General features: G+C 37.6%; 1 protein-coding gene across 1 annotated transcript in view; it reads right to left on the reverse strand.

Annotated features, from left to right (window-relative positions):
• Positions 1–10,933, reverse strand: part of ptch1 (patched 1) — a 63,238-nt gene that overhangs the window by 49,194 nt on the left and 3,111 nt on the right. The window lies entirely within an intron of this gene.

Here is a 10,933-nt window from a genome sequence, read left to right on the forward strand (position 1 = left end):
CTCCACCACCGCCAAGACCACTGCATCCAACCCCTTCAAGATCATGACATAACTCCACACTACCGCAAGCTCCCCTACCGCCCACCACTTCATCCCGCCGACTACGCCAATCACGCGGCTGCAGGGCCGGGAGGAACGGTTGCTGGGGTCGCAACGTGATGGGATGGTGTAGCTTATGGCGGCTTTTTTAGGTGGGGGGGTTGGAGGAAGGGGCTGTGTGTGGCAATGCCTGCACAGGGAGGCACTTTTTATGAATGTGTTGCGGGGTTTGTGTGATTTGTTACTGACTTTCATATTAATGTTTACACCAGGCTTATTTGTCAGTTCTTTATGTTGTGATAATTATTACATGCGCTTACAAGGTTGGAAGTTCAACAAATCAGTCAATATACTGTGATTGTAGTTGTTAAATAAAAATGTCATTCATATCAATTCATGCATCACTTAATTTCATCATAACATATAGGCTGGCCTACAGAAAAGAACATTTATGTTTAATCTATCTAATATTGTGTTGGTCATACTATACAATGATTTATAGCTTGTCTTTGTTGAATAATACAGAACATAAAGAGCTTTAAAAAATAATTACATATTAAATCGCAATCGCAATATTGGTAAAAAAAATCCCAATTAGATTATTTTCCAAAATCGTTCAGCCCTACAATCTTGAACCATATGCGTTAATCAATTAAAAAACAGTAGGATAAGGACTTGAGAAGCAGTTCTTAATAACATAATATTCTTTTTAATGAACCAGTCTAAAAGACTCATGAAACAGACTTGAAATCCATTTTGAACAACTCAATCTATGAATCAGTCGAAACAGTTCTTGAATAGCAAGTCATGTCTAACGCAATGTGACAGAATGCTTGACAATGTACAGTATACATTGTTCAAAATAAATTCAAAATAATATTTGTTAATAAGCGCACTTTTCACAAAAAAAAAAATATATATATATAATTAATGAATTAAATTAAATTAATCTGAAACAAATAATAATCTTCTTAAAACTCTGTCCTTAAAAAACATAATAATAATAATAATAAAGTAGGTTATTATAAAAAGTAATCATTTTTAACAGAATTTATAATTACAATAATTTAAAAGAATTAATATTACAACATTATGAATTTAAATTATGAATAATAACAAAAACAACAACAATAATAAGCTGTTTCAAGATATGATCTCTATGAACATAAGAATTAACTTAAATTCATCACAGCACAACAAAAGGCAACACAGCAAAATAATAGAAAGTTGGTGCAGTAGCTAAGACACCTACAAATAAATCACAAAAAATCAACCGATAATCTTTTTCGTTAACTAATATGTTGCTACTTTAGACAGCAAAAACATTTACATTGGTTTAAATGTAAAACCAAAATTTTCCATATTTGTCTACAACCCACAGGTGTGTAAGGGGTGCGGAGCAGCATGGCAGCCAGTGAATCTGGTGTGCATGTCAGTGTGTGTTGGTGCCTCCACTGGGCCCATTCAGTTTGTTGCATAACATTAAGGGGTTGGAGGAAGGGGCTGTGTGTGGCAATGCCTGCACAGGGAGGCACTTTTTATGACTGTGTTGCGGGCGGGATTAGCTGGATTAGACTCCAACTCAGAGAGACCCCCTGTGGTCGCACAGAAGTTTCTGCACAGGGTCATAGCGGCATGAACTCTCTCCCTCGCACAACCCGCTCAACTCCAAGAACAAACCGCAGCACACTGCAACCAGCCCAGTCAATGGCAGACGGCTTCGACATACCACCAACCGGCACTCTCGCATCTAAACCAACGAGTTTCATTCGTACTAAGAAAATCGGGGAGGTTCCGGGGAAAATAAGTTACTGTTTCTACACACTAATTTTAATAGCGATACAAATAGGTAGCATATCCGTAAATAGTTGTAATGGGTCCATACGTTAACTTCACCATTCTTCACTTTTCCGCCTTTCGCAGAGAAGATACGAATGGTGGGAAAGAGGGAAAGTGAAAGTGAGAGAAAAAGAAAAAGTGAGGGAAAGAGAATCCCTGACCCAAAGCTGTTGCACAATGCCCCCGAGCAGCCTGTTCGACCCCTGACACAAATTTTACACCGCAGCTGCCATTTACTCCACACAGCATTACCATATGTATGGCCAGCTCTCCTCTAATTATGCTAATCACCTGTCCAGATCTGCACCACGAAAAATGGATGTATTTAGCAGTCCGCTGCCTACAAATACAGCTTACTGCAATCCAGAGATGTACATTCAGAGGGGCCTGAATGGGTAGATTTTTCCACGTTGCTGGCTTCATTCAAGTCCCTTCCCCTTAAGAAAAAACTATTCAAATGAACTGGATCGCACTGCAACAAAAAGCATGGGGAAAAGTGTGTGTGTGGGTTGGTGCACTCTCAAGTTTGGGGGGTGGTACTGTGTGCGCACCTACCGAAACATTCGGTGAGTTTTGGCAAAATAAGATATCACTGGGACATTTCCAGTTAGCCAGGGTTTTAAAATAAATGTATCACTTATTATTACATGGCTTTCTAGAATAGAGCTTTCTGACTGGCTTATTACAGGAGTCTGTGCAATAACCACTGCTAATCTAAATTAGCTAATACTTTAATTAAAAACTGCAACAGATGCACTAATCATTTCCATGATGGTCTTATATTTATGTGCTAAAAAAATATATATATATTAAAAATCTAAAAATCCTTCTTGGTTGCCAATAAAACACATTAGCGAAAACTTCTTGCAGCTTACATCAAGCATGTTTTAAAGTTTCACTTTTCACCACAAGTTTACAAATTCATTCCCAAAGAACTAAATGGAAACTGGTCTAGGTGTGGGCCGAAGTATAACTTTGTAGCATCCTGGCCCATACGTATGAAGCATTAACCGAAACAGCAGATTGCAGAAAAACGGCCGTTCTAGCCAAAACACAAATAACACTTCTGCTACTACGCTCCCCTCCCCCTCTCGCTCTCTTTCGCTGAACTCCTCTGCCCCTCGGCCACAGAGAGAGGGAGGGTGGAGAGGGGGAGGGCCGGACCACCCATGTTTACATTGCTGCGCTTCACTCTGTAATACATCTGGCATCCCAGGGCTGGACTCCCAAGTGAAGGTGGGTGGAGGAGGGGGGTGTCAGTGAGAGGAGCGCGGAACAGGGGGGCTGAAGTGCAGCAAAACCTTTTGGAAGAAAAGAGAGGGGAAGGGGAGTCGGAGAAAGTGAGTGAGAGAGAGAGAGAGAGAGAGAGAGCGCAAGTCTTTTCCGTCATTTCAGTGTCTCTGTTTTTTGAATAACACGGAGTGGAGGTATGCAGAATATAAACACAGGAATTGGAGGGCTGTCAGGATGCCGGTTGTGGATGGGAGTTGCTCTATTTGTATCTGTCTTCCCCACACTTGCGTCAGTTTTAAAACTGTCCAGGTTGCCGCTGAAGAAATCATGATTTATAGAAAGTGTAATATATGATAATCAGATGTATGTTTGAGAAATTCTAAGTATTAAACAAACTGCATGTACCTCGTACAACAGCGTTTGTGCTATAGACATGAATGGCACCTCAAATAGTGTGGATTGTTTAGAAGAAGTGCACTTTTGTGTTTCTAAGTGATCAGACTCACAACTTCCACTTGGTGAAAAAAGCTCAAAAGTCCCATAGTTACATTTGAGAAAGCACTTGAGTAGGTATGTTCCTTTTAACCGTTTAACCGGTTAACCGACCGTAAGAATTTTGACTGATTAATACAATCAGTTAAACGGTTTAAAAAGTCATTTAATTATTTATTTTTTCAGTAATTTATCAAAATATTTAAAAAGGTTTGCTGCATGGTTAAAATACGCTATGCGTATAAAAAAATTAGTTTTTTAGGGGGAAAAAACACAAGTCGCATTTTATTGTTTCATTCAGAAATAGGCCTAATGCCGACGCGAGTATTTAGAAAATAACAAGAATTAAAAATATAAAAAGCTATAGCAATATAAACGACAAGCCAAAACTTTATTTGTGTACATTCACAATAAAAACAAATCTTTGTGCTTTTGTAAAATAGGCCTAAAGAAAAATAGGATGCCGCTTTCTGTCGTCTGTTTCCTTTCGCGCAGCACAAAAATGAACCGAAACTCTGTATACTAGGCTACTTGTTGCACAGTTTTTTTTCACTTTCTTAATTTATTAAGTAAAAATATGTTTATCATATAGGCCTATTTATTCGTTTTATATATATATATGTATGTATGTATGTATGTGTATATATATATATATATATATATATATATATATATGATAATTATTCACGGTATTTAGAAGTGCCCACGATAACAATATCGTGCATATTCATTACCGTGATATATCGCATTACCGAATACCGGCACAAGTCTAGTATCCACTTAGCAACCACCCAGAACACCCTAGCAGCCACATATTCAACAACACCACCCTAGCATTGTGGCAGTGAGTTTTGTACAGTCAACTGCCAAAATGCTACCATCAAATCTTTATTGGGGAACTGTGACATTAAACATCTTTAAACTGTCATCTTATGTGCTAAAAAAATGAATAGGTCCCTCAATTTGCATAGACTGTTTAAAATACACTGTACTTTTACTTTTCTAAGCAATCAGACTTACAAATTTCACCTGGTGGAGAAAACAGGCAAAAATCCCATAGAGCTCCATTTGAGAACGGGACCTTGTTCGGACCTCGATTTCGATGGGACTAGAACGTCGCTGTATCCACTTAGCAACCATAATTATTTTTTACAATACAAAAATATATTTGGCACACAAAACGAGATGACAGAAAGAGAGACAGTCTCATTCACTATTTAATAAAATGCATAAAAATGTAACTGACTGATGTATCATTCTGCCTTAAATCTCCTTATGCAAGCCATATGGATATGGAACAAAATTAAGATAAGTGATCAGACGTTTTATTTTTGGAAATACTATTTTATTCACAACTGAATGAAAACAGTCCTGAGCCAGATCAAGCATTAATCCATGCAAATCAAACTATCATGTTAATGTAGTATTTTATTTGTATTTTGTATATTAACTACTGTAACTCCACATTGGAGAAAATTACCACTGCTTACTTTAAAGCAATCTATTGCATAAAGTGTTATATATATATGCTATATAAAGTATTATTAATGTGTTGTGACGTGACTAAAGTGCTGATTGCAGAGCTGGTGCAAACATATATCCAGTGTTGGGGAGTAACTAGTTACATGTAACAGCGTTACGTAATTTAATTACAAAATAAATGTAACTGTAATCAGTTACAGTTACTAAGAAAAAATGTGTAATTAAATTACAGTTACTTATGAAAACGTTAAAGATTACAAAGGGGATTACATTTGAATATTTACACACATCCACATACAGATTTAATTGATTTCTTTCCCAAATTGCACTGACTACTCTGAGATATTTAGTACACAGAATAGGACACATGCTTATTAGATAACCATATTTAAGTATATGCTTTTATTTATTATTACTTTGTATTTTTTAATTAATTTTTTTCCCAAACCATTGTTAGATGCAGTGTTTCCTGTAGTTATGCAAAGATTTGGTTTCAAAAAAGTAAACTATTTCTTATGATTTTAAATCTGCATTGAACTTCAGATCAATCTCAAAGTAAAAGGCGGTACCTGTAACCTATTACATTTCCAAAGTAACCTTCCCAACACTGCATATATCACTATGATCAGATGCTTTCTTAACTGCTATTTTTTCACCGCTGTCATGTTTGTCATGCTAACAGTAAACCGCTGTTTGCATATATCAAACTTATTTTTACCCCTAAGCGAAGAATGAAAAATAACTTTGCATTGAGTATATCGGGGCTTTTACACGACAACATTTTTTTGTCTATAGTTTTGTAAAACTTTCCTACACTCTACTGATTTGGCTTTGTTTGCACTCCGACCAATTCTCATAAGCGCCATGTTTTCTTCTATTGAATTGCATCCGGGAGAGCTGAATTACAGTTTTGCGCTACAGCGCCACACTGGTCAAACCACATTATTACAGGCACTTAAATTAAGTCATATTAGATCAACTGACTATTCGACAACAAAAATATTTGTCTAGGCTGCATTTTCTTTCTTGTCGATAATGTCAACTAATCATTTCAGCTCTACTGGAAATCATGTAGAAAACCCTAGCAGCCAATCAGAATACCCTAGCAACCATACAGCAACACCCTGGGAATTAGGGGTGGGCGCTATACCGGTATGAAAGTGAGTCTGTATTATTACAATACTGTATTATGTTGTTCCATGATATGGATTTTGCTATATCGTGGATACCATTATATATTCATGAATTAAAATTTTGCATTTATATAGTTTTGTTCAATTTGGTACGCTTTGCAAATTTTAACACAAATGACGATAAAGAGTCGAGGCTGAACGTTTTTGTCCTCTGTGTGCAGCGCCGTACTACACAGGCATTAGTAATCAAACACATAGAGCATTGTAACAGGCCACATTAATAGAGCACAAATCGCCTACTCCAGTGGTTCCCAAACTGAGGGATAGTGTACAGTCAGTAGATAATTTTGCAAAAGAAACCTCTGCAGGGTGATAAAGACTACACTGCATAATTTCCAGCTTATCATGCGGCCACTTGCCTGATAAGTAAATAATTGAATGCAAAATATTAATTTGACATATTTTAATTACCTCAACATGACTCGCAGTACCCGCTTGAGTGCTCCGTTATCAGTTGTAGAAGTTGTATCAATAACAGATCACTAGATGGCGCGATTGAAGAATCAGAGTTGTATTGCAAGGAGCCATGTAAAGAGATATAAATGAACGATGCATGGTTCTGCTCTAAGCATGTAAGTTACAAGTTTGTGAAAGGACTTCCAGAGTCTGGTAAACGTAAAGCAGATTACGAATATACTTAAGATTCACAAATACCAAAACAACGTGTCTACACCAGACGCGAGCGGCGCGATGTGACAAAAGCAAATAGAATCCAGTGATGCTCACTGCTGTGGATGCGGCGCGACACGTTGCGATAAATCCATGACAGTAAACTGATGCCGCGTTCTATTTCTGACGAACTCCAGTGCTCTGACACAAAGGACCAATTCAAATATTCATAAGAGAATCATGAAAAAATAGTTTCCTCAAAAATATTAAGCAGCACAAATGTTTACAACATTGATAATAATCAAATATCGTGATATGAATTTTAGCTCATATCGCCCACCACTACTGAGAATCCCCAACAGCACTCCAGCATTGTGGCAGCGAGTTTTCCACAAAATGTAGAAATCTAGTCCATCTAAATGTAATCTATATTAGCCATCACAGTTGCTTTTTAACTGTTATCATAATTATTAGTTCTATCGCTATCTCTACAATGTTTTTACATGAAGTACTAAGGTTTTAGGGCAGGCACACAGACCCCAGTTCTCCAATCTTAGAAAGAAGAAATCTAGTTCAAACTTCAAACCCCTTAAAGCCCTCAGGGCTGCACATACATCCCTTACAGTTCAGCCATGTGTGTCCAAGCCTTCCTGAGCACATCCAAACAGGCAGAATTCCACTAGATCCCCATCTCTTCAACACAATGCGGGGAGGCCACATTCTTCAGCCACTTCCTTCATATTAAAAGAGGACTTCTTCCCAACATGAACTGCAGGTTATACACTCCTCCACACCGCTAACTCTTAACCGTCCTCATGTTTCACTAGGAAACCAGGGGAGGTTTGTCAATATGTCCACACCTGTTGAATGCAAAGGCATTTTCAGCCTACAATTCACGTCAAATGAAAGAACTTAAAGAGTAAACACCTGAAGAGAGAAAATTGAATGGCTCTACTCATAAAACACAGTGAAAAACATCAAATCTGCACTAAAAAGACAAACAAGTGATTAAAATAACCCAAGTTACACATCTTCCAGATTAACTGCACATTGATCACCAATCTAATAAATTCACACTGCCCCCTGCTGGGTGTATAAAAATATCTTGCTGGTTAAATTACTCATTTATTACCTTTAAATCGATCAACTCCTCTTCCACAGGAGGGCTAGCGTAGTAGTAAACCTTCTCTCATCATCATTGGCGTTAGCTGGAACCCCTCACTCTGCACCCAGGTCATGTAGCCAGTATCAGGTTAGCTTTTAAATAGTGGAGTCTCCACTCGATGACCTCCGGTCCTAAGGGACGAAGCCTTGTGGCCCAGAGGCTCATGCTACACCCCCACACAAGAGAATGGGACAACCCAAACCCTGATATCTCAATGATTTCACTTTGAAAGCGGTCCCTCTCAAAAGCGGTCAGGAGGGGAAGGCGAATGTTTATGTGAAACTGTTTTAATTAAATTCAGGCGGTGCTGGTATTTTCTTTAAAAACTTGGAGCCTGTGATTTTGAAAACAAAAAAGATGGCTACTCATTTAATCTACAATAAAAAAAAGGTCATCTACAATAACAGCAAAGTCAAAGCCATTATTTAGATTTTTTTAAAATAATCAAATAAAATACATTTATGTTTTTTGATATTTAAATATATATGTTTAATATATATTCATTTATAAAATAAGTATATAGAAATATATTTATTACTCTTTCTGCACAAACCTGAAGAAGTTTGCTAGAGGTCCACAAATCTCCACAACTCCAAACATTAGCCTACAAAACATCAAAGCTACATTCATATCAGATCAGCGAGAGGATTCAGCCAGTGTCTCGAAAGCTATGACAACATTATCTACATCAATCATGTAATGCTGATCTGTAGAGCAACCAAACAAATTATAATGGTTGGAGCGTAACAGCCCTCAGTGGCAAGTGATGAAAGCCAACATGAGATCACACTGAGTCCCATTCAAGCTGAACTTAAGGGAAAGTAAGAGACAAGAGCTTCAACGAAGGGTCATTTGGAGGTCGCTAGCAAAAGACTGTTCCAAACGAAACATAAACATGCATCGTAATGGACACTGGGCCGACATCTCCCAGCACAGAACCTGGCCAACCAGAACTAATCTATCCCTCAGCTGTGGAGTTTAATCTAAACAAACAGATCTCAATGTTACTGCATCTGGAAGCTGTCATGTGCTTCGACATGGGAACAACTGAGGTGTGAGTGAGTGTGTGTCCAGCAACCGACTGTCATACTTCATCTGCAAACCTCCTGCACTTCTTGGAAAGAAAATGTGGAAGTGAGCAACAGAGATAAAACTGCAGAGAGGATAAAGCTCTGGGTAAGCGAGGTGTTTGTGATAAGGTTCACACAAAAATGACTATACTGTTATACTGAGAATATTACTAAAGATGTGTGACACTCCACTCCATGAAATATTCAGCATTAATGCAAAGGTTTCTCTCTCGAGGGGCAGACTGAGGTTTAAGCATCTAGGCTGCTACTGCACAAGGGTTCCAAGATGAGACTCATGTAGGGTTGACCAAAAAAAATCTCAGAGATCCTGCACCTGCTCCATTACCATAGTAGCCTTGAGCAGTCACTTAAGCTGCTCTAGGGGGACTGGAACTACAGCTAGTGTAATTTAAGTTGCATTGGAAGAAAAAGTGTCTGCTCAAGGGCAAATTAGCAAAGTAAAAAAAAGAAAAGAAAAAAAAGAGGCCAGTGAGATCATAAAGCCAATAAAACGATTCCCTTCTCTAGTTCTGAATAGATCAGTTAAAAAAGGCAGAAATGCAGCTTTTAAAAAACTCAATTTAATTCCTTAGATGGGCAGGAACATAAAAATACCTCAAATACTTTACCAGAGTAGTATATCAATATACCTAAATATCCTATAATATACACACTATATGAATATACTTTTCTAAATTCAATATTTTTCTCAAACATTAGGCCCACTCACTCAGCCCAGTCTCACAAATGCCTATATAATACCTCAGACACAAAATTAAATAAAGCCAACTACAAGGAGTAAATGTGGAGTAATGAATATTTCTTTGCTATTTTTAGTTATAATTTAAAGTTAAGAAGTGTCAAAAGAACAACAGACATTTTTATTTATGTGCCTCCTTAAAAAAACTGATTAGACAATAACTTAGCAGTTATGTAACAGTATAAAAACAATATCAATTAGTGTCAAAATCGCTCATTTCTATAAGGTAATATTGTTTCATTGGGGCGTACTGAAAAATACTGGGAAAAGTCACACGACAGGACGTATCTTATTATGATGGGTCAATTACTGTTGACAATCGGTCAATTATAACAACATTATCATTACAACTGCCACCTATCGTGCTCGAAAAAGGTTGGCAAATAGCACTGAATTGGTCAAAATGGTGTGAATTCATAAACCTTACAGAATAAACTGCTCACCCACTCAAACATCACTACTTTCGACTTGAAACAGTGATCTACAACTAAATGAGACTTTATAGAAATACACAAATATTACAGTACTAGTTGCCCGATTATAGTGTAAAGGTAAACAGTGTTTCATGTTTACACAGTTTTTGGTTTAAAGGCACATCATGTAGAAATATAACATGAAAAAAAAAGGAAGGGTGACTGTCTCCTCATTTCATAAATCTACCACACACCACTGACTTTAATAACAGCCCTGGATAAACATAACATGGCATGTATTTACAGTCCAAAACGCACTAAAAGCCAGCTCATCCAATTATAATAACTTAATATAAAAATAATGACTGCAAAACCATCTAAAAGGAAAGCCCTCATATCATCCATGGTCTTATCAAAGGTTCTTTAAACTTCAGGAATGTAGATCAAAGCAAAACGGCCTGTTTGCCCCTCCCCCTTCAAAAAAATCACCACCCACACTACGGCCCCAACTTCTCACAACTGACTTATTCATAAAATAAAACAACTTTCTTTCAAACTTTCTTCAAGCTGCATGTGCGCTGTAGTCTGTGTCGGGTCTGGGTGCACGTTTCTGCCTGCAGTTCGCTCGGTTCCTGCTG

The sequence above is a fragment of the Sinocyclocheilus anshuiensis genome, unplaced genomic scaffold (assembly GCF_001515605.1).
Source record: "Sinocyclocheilus anshuiensis isolate Anshui unplaced genomic scaffold, SAMN03320099.WGS_v1.1 scaffold80, whole genome shotgun sequence".
Taxonomy (NCBI): Eukaryota; Metazoa; Chordata; class Actinopteri; order Cypriniformes; family Cyprinidae; genus Sinocyclocheilus; species Sinocyclocheilus anshuiensis.